This window comes from Orbicella franksi, chromosome 8, assembly GCF_964199315.1.
Source record: "Orbicella franksi chromosome 8, jaOrbFran1.1, whole genome shotgun sequence".
Lineage (NCBI taxonomy): Eukaryota > Metazoa > Cnidaria > Anthozoa > Scleractinia > Merulinidae > Orbicella > Orbicella franksi.
In genome coordinates, this window is record NC_138152.1 from 3,723,201 (window position 1) to 3,729,476 (window position 6,276).

General features: G+C 37.9%; 1 protein-coding gene across 1 annotated transcript in view; it reads left to right on the top strand.

Moving 5' to 3' along the window:
- Positions 1-6,276, top strand: part of LOC145495612 (uncharacterized) — a 265,207-nt gene that overhangs the window by 1,840 nt on the left and 257,091 nt on the right. The window lies entirely within an intron of this gene.

Consider the following 6,276-nt stretch of genomic DNA (forward strand, 5'->3'; position numbering starts at 1 on the left):
CGTTGGAATGTATGTAACGAAATACGTGCTGCCCACATTCAAAGCACTTGGAGACTAGCTGAGGCTGAATTCATCATCGTTAATAGGAACAACATAAAACTGTTTCATTTCACGACTTATGGTGATAGAAAGATTGTTTTTGTTTTAGTTATATTTCACGCATTCGTTTGGATTCCGCCGCAGTTTGGACAAATGAACGCTGTCACGCGACAACATTTCCAAGATTCAACTCTCCTTAGCAGATGGTAATTTCGAGCTATTTTCTTTTTCTGCCTATCTTTCATCTTCCTTTTTCTTTTAATTCTATGTACTTCTATTTAGGATGGATTTGAGCGCCTAGCGAGGTTTAAAGTGGCGTTTACCACGCTATCCACGACCGTAATGGAAACAGAGAAGTGTTCCGCCGAAGGAGCAGGATAACGGTAAACACGGTAACTTTGAACGCTTTGTACAAGGTTGATATACTTTGGCCGAAAAATGTTTTTCCAGAAACGTGATGTATATCCCTCCAATGTCTGATTCATCACTGTAATTACTTTCAACAGCGTTGGACTTTTGAGAAATAATTATTTTAAAATCAGCTCCAACGCTCCATCTAATTTAGTATGCAATATTTGAAACTTTATTTTTTATTCGCTTCGGCAGTTTTTCGATGTTTATCGAATGATATTGCATTAAAAGGTCTTTTTCTTCATCACTGTGTAGTTCTCTTATTATTTTGCGTTGCGATAGTGATTTCTGAACCGTTTTTTGCGGGGGCTTATTTTCGGCCTGATTTTGCTGCTATCAGACGGAAAAAGTTTGCGGCTCGATATTTTTGGTTTAAAGCGAAACGGAAACAAAAGAAATTCATTTTTAAATAGTATTCGGTAACCACTATTTGAGAGATAAAAATCGGCCGATTTTATTTTTTAGCCGGAAATCATCGGTCGTTTCTTAGGCGCAGGGCCTCTTAAGTTGTGAGGCGGCAAAAGAACAATCAAACAAAAACAAAAACAAATAAGGAGTACGTTATAGATTTCCTGGGCACCTTGCAAATTGGGTTCTGGCACGTACCTAGCCAAACTTCATATAAAAGTTAGTTATGTCTGTTTGTACGCTCTATTTCATGTGGTATGTTTGCTTCCCATAAAGCATTGCCCCGGATTTTGCTGCAGCGTAATGAACTCTATTACAATATAAACAAGCGTGTAAGAACCTATATTTTTGAAGTCTTTCAAAATAGGTTTTTGTATCGTTGCGAAGTTATTGGCAATTTATGTTAAGTAGGTTCTTAATTAGGTTCTTAAGGAGATATAGTTGTTTTTTCCCAAAAAATAAATAATTTTGAGTTTGGTCATATACAGTATTTGTTCACGACTGTATAATGATAAGTCTAACACAGCTAATTACAGAATGTATATGCAGTGTTGTCTCTATAACAAGAGTGCATAATTCAACCGTAACCCATGTATAAGAACCTGCTTGATCTTGCTTGGCTAAACAGGTTCTTATATTTTGGACATTAAAATGGCAAATTTCTACCAGCAGGTTCTTAAACCACTAGGTTTTCACTTGCAGGTTTTTACTGTCCTCTTCATCCTCTGGTGGTTGGATTTGGATTTCGAGATTTCCATAAGGGTTTTGGCAAGATGCGTCCTCGATATTGCTCAAGTATTTTAAAACCGTCACGTTTTCGTGCCATTACTAACGTTAGTCAAGTAGGCAGGTGTTAATGTCATCGATATGTTTTCCATTAGTGTGCACCAGCAGATATCTATCTTTCTAAACAAGACTAAGAAGACGAACTCGCAAGTACAATTAATATCATCCACGAAGCCTTGATATAAATTATATGAGATTGTCCTTTCCGCATTGATTTGCAACTTAGTATGACATCGCCTTTAAAACACAGCGTCCCTCATTGAAGCTGTCCTATGCAGTTGCCAATGGAATTTCTCGAGTTTTGGGACGATTAAATCCCCAAGCATTCTTGAGAAAGTCAATGTCAAGCCTCGTAAGAATGCTTAATGCGTGTGTTATTGTGTTTTCAACTAACGCGAAATGTCCGCTTTAATTGAAATATGGATAACTTCAAGTTCAATTTTCTCTCGTGGGGTCAGCTTGAGAGCTTAGATCTCGAGAAATTCTTCTTACCTTTATACAAAATATTACCATGCTATGAGGGTTTTTTTGGTAACTTTATTTTTGCCATTATCGCTGGAATGTTCTGCGGAAGTCATCTTAATTACATAGAGAACTGATACATACATGGCGCGCGTAGATACAGAATTTCTCTTTGAGTGTTCGACCAGATCTCACGGGACGCGTGAGATAAAAGGTTGAACATTCAAAGAGGAATTCCATAATTTCAACCCATGCCCTAACAAATCAGTTCTGTGGGACAAATCGAACTATGACGAAAATTTCCCAACTATAAAGTTTACGTTATAGATTTCGATCCTGGAGACCTTGCAAACTGGGTTCTAGCACGGCGTACCTAGGCAAGCTTCATACTAAAGTTAGTTATGTCTGTTTGCACTCTCTATTTCATATGGTAAGTTTGCTCCATATGTAGCATTCTTCCGAATTCTGTTGTAGCGTGATCTACCACTTCCTTTTCAGTCTTGTTTTGTGATCCTTTTCCAGCCATTTAAGCAAGGGATCAACAAGTATGAATCGTAAAGAAATGGTTCGGAAAAAAAATCGACGTTGAAACGTAACGGAGAAATACTACGCATTAATTTTATTTATCAATTTGCTTTTATCTCCCGCTACTTATGCGTATGGTAAATCGTATAATTGGTCAAAGCTAAAAGCACAGATTAGGGTAAGGTAAACTTGTTTCTACACAATAGTAAGACTACTACTAAATAGCGAATAAAATTAAAGTGATTTTGAATTCATATGTTTCTTTTCATACCCGCAAGGTTCTCTTTGTTACATACATATATAATGTTATAATTGTTGTGTGCGTAATTTTTAATTTCCTACGCAAGTTTTCCTTTGTTACATATATCGTGATATATAATGTTTTAAACGATTATAGTGATTATATGCGTAACTCACCGCCTTGGTTGACGGTCTGATTCGATTATATTTTCCCCAAGAAACTGAACGTTCCTAAGTTCCAAATGGCTCAAGAGCAGATTGGAAATGAATACTTGATTATGGACGTCAGTTATTAAAGATATATCTATGAATCTGCACCTGCCTCACAATAATTTTATGGATCTTATTGCCCTCCTTGATGAATGGATTGTGCTTAGATACGTGAGAGTGTCAGTAAATATCTCCCGCGACATGCATTAACACATGCACAATGTAAGTGTATAATTAACGGTAATCGTCAAACCTGCATCTCTGAGCCTCCATGAAGCCGACACTCTATATCAAGCGAACAGTTGACAAGGTCCCACAAAATTTTCCACTTATTGTCGGCAGATTGTTCATTTATTAAGCGGACACCTCTATAAAACTGTAGTGGATACCCAAAAAGTGGTTGAAATGGAGATTTCTACTGTTTGTAGCCTGTAGTAAACAGATACTTGTAACAAGATTATATACCCTCTAATTATTCCCAATATCTTTAAAAAAAAACAAACAAAGCTCAAAGTTTGGCCGAGATAACAGCAGAATTATTATCGTAATAAAAATTATGTTGAAAGAAGAGCATCTTGTTTCTCTGGCCTTACTGATAATGATGCTCTAAGCGGATTCTAGAGCATTCTCCGCGCTTGCAAGTTTGACTGTACATTGGAACCCCGCCATACGACCACCCCGTTAATACGACCACCTTGCTATTACGACCACTTTATTCTGGTCCGAACTAAAGCTCAGTCAGTCATATTCTTATTCAAAGAACCCCTTTAATACGGCCACCCCGTTAATACGGCCGTGCAGATTTTCGAGGCAAGCTGGATTCCACTGTATTCACACAAGTTTGAGTCGCCAACTTATGCCTCATTAATTTTTAAAGAGTTGCCTTCCCAAGCAGAAGAAAGAGGAAGTTTAAATTTAAAGTTTAAAGTCCAGTGCACGAATGCCCAGAAAATTTACCCTTTCTGCCTCTTGGAATCAAGGACGACTTGCGTATTTTTGTGACGAGTTAGAATTGTCGAAATTTCAAATTCTCTCCAATGAAGGATTGAGAACTCGTAATTACAATGATACTAGTCTACTTCCAATAGCCTTGAAAAAAATATTTTTAGCTGGGGTCTAGCTCCTTTGTGTGCCAGGCATTATATTAGCAAGTATAGTTGACATTTGTCAGTAAATCAAGCCAACGAAAACCTCGGACGAAAATCAAAGTACAAAGCTGAATGTATTGCTTGAAAGCCCTCAATCGAGGGTCCAACAATCAATACACTCTTTATTTTTTGTAAGAATACGTTTATAACGAATGTCGAGGCTGAAATTTACGAAATTTCAAGAATATTTTAAGAATGAACCCGAGGCTCAGGTTTTGAAACTAACATAATTTTTTGTGCTAAAAATTGGTAAATACAACACAAGTATATGTTTTTAACTAAACCGTATAAAATGCTTTCTTCTCTAAACGACAAAACTAGCCAAAAAGCAACAAAAACAGCACTAGCCGTATGTTCGATGCTCTGTTGCCTGCAGGCTGGCTCCAAGATTACTCTAATACCATCAAGACACTAAGTACATTCGAAAACAGAAATTTCATACGCTAGATTCTAAGAATATTCACAAGAGTATTTTCAGCCTAAAATCACAAGAAAAATGGGAATATTTAGCCTCGGTGGGAAAAACAATATTCTTATTAAAAAAAAAAAAAAAAAAAGAGTGTTGTCCAAATTGGAGTTCACCATGAGCGCTAGATAAAAACACTGAGAACGTTTTTTCAAACGGTTAGCCTACATATTCACACAAATTCCATCGGCAAGATAACTTGTTTACAACTCTGCCTATTGTTTTAATTTATTCTCAAAATTACAGGCACCTTTCCACCAGTATTTTTGCATGTTTTACTTTAGGTCGAGAGCAACCTTGTATCAATGTATTATTGGCCAGTGTCTGTATTCAGCGGTAATTTGAAATCCCGGGGGGTACTTTAGGAATTTCTGGGTGGGGATGTACCACTGGAACCCTGAAACCCTTAGCCTATACCAGATCTAGTTGAGCTGAATTTTGCTACCCTATACTAGAGTAACCAGTATTAAAACCACCGATTTCCGTCTGAATACTTATTTTTGACAGTTAATAATATCCAGTTGTGTTTTATGATAGTCATCTATCGACGCTGTTGAGGCTGAGTTGCAAAAAATTAAACTTGCCGATTTCAGTTTTTTATATTTTTGAGTGGCAATTCCTGGTTTCCTTAGTCTAGATAAAATCTTCAACAAACTGGTCAGTTTAGTGGAAAATGATACCCTATTCTAGGCCCAAACGTCAGATTTATATACCCTATGCTAGAGTAAACTGCTTGAAAACCATACCCTTCACATCGGTACATACCTATTTTGGCCCATATATGGGAGTACCCTCCCCCCCCCCCCCCGGGGTTTGAAACACGAAAAGGGATCACTGTATTCATGTAAAATTGAAAACTGCTGGCATATAGCTGCCTGTCTCAACGGTTTAGATTTTTTCAGTGAGTCTCAGCGGTGATGTTACCGGATCTTGTTGAAAACAACACGATCTTAACGCTTGTACCACAACCTGGTGTAATTGTTGTTATGTATATGATATTTGTGCAGGTAAAGATATGTCATGGTAATTTGGTAGCTTATTTTATGACAGAGAAAATGACGTCACTGTGATTGACAAACGCGTAATCGTGTGAAGCCTCGAGCAATGAACGCCTAAGTACACTACTCGTGATGTGTGAAAATTCTTTCAAATTACACTCGCCTAAAGGCTCGTCCAATTTTGAGAGCATTTTCAAACATCGCGCGTATTGTAAATCCTTATTGGTTGCACTCGCCTATACCTATTTTTGACAACTTACGTCTTCTGTAAATACAATCTACAACACAACAGTAACAGCATGCAATGTCAAAATATAATCAGTAGCCTGTTCCAGTCTCTTGGTCATTAGGGACGGCCGAAAAAGCGAGAGGGCCACGAGCGGGATTTGGGAGAGAGAGAGACAGAAAAAAAAACAGGGTCGTCCTCTCCCGTTTTCTCTCCCAGACCCCGCTCGTCGCCTACCCGCTTTTTTGGTCGTCCTCACACAGACCAAAAACCTGAAATAAGAGGATCTCCGCTTAACAAGTTGTCTCGTAAAACGCTTCAATATCAGTCGGAGTGAAGTGGCTGCCTCCAGCAAAG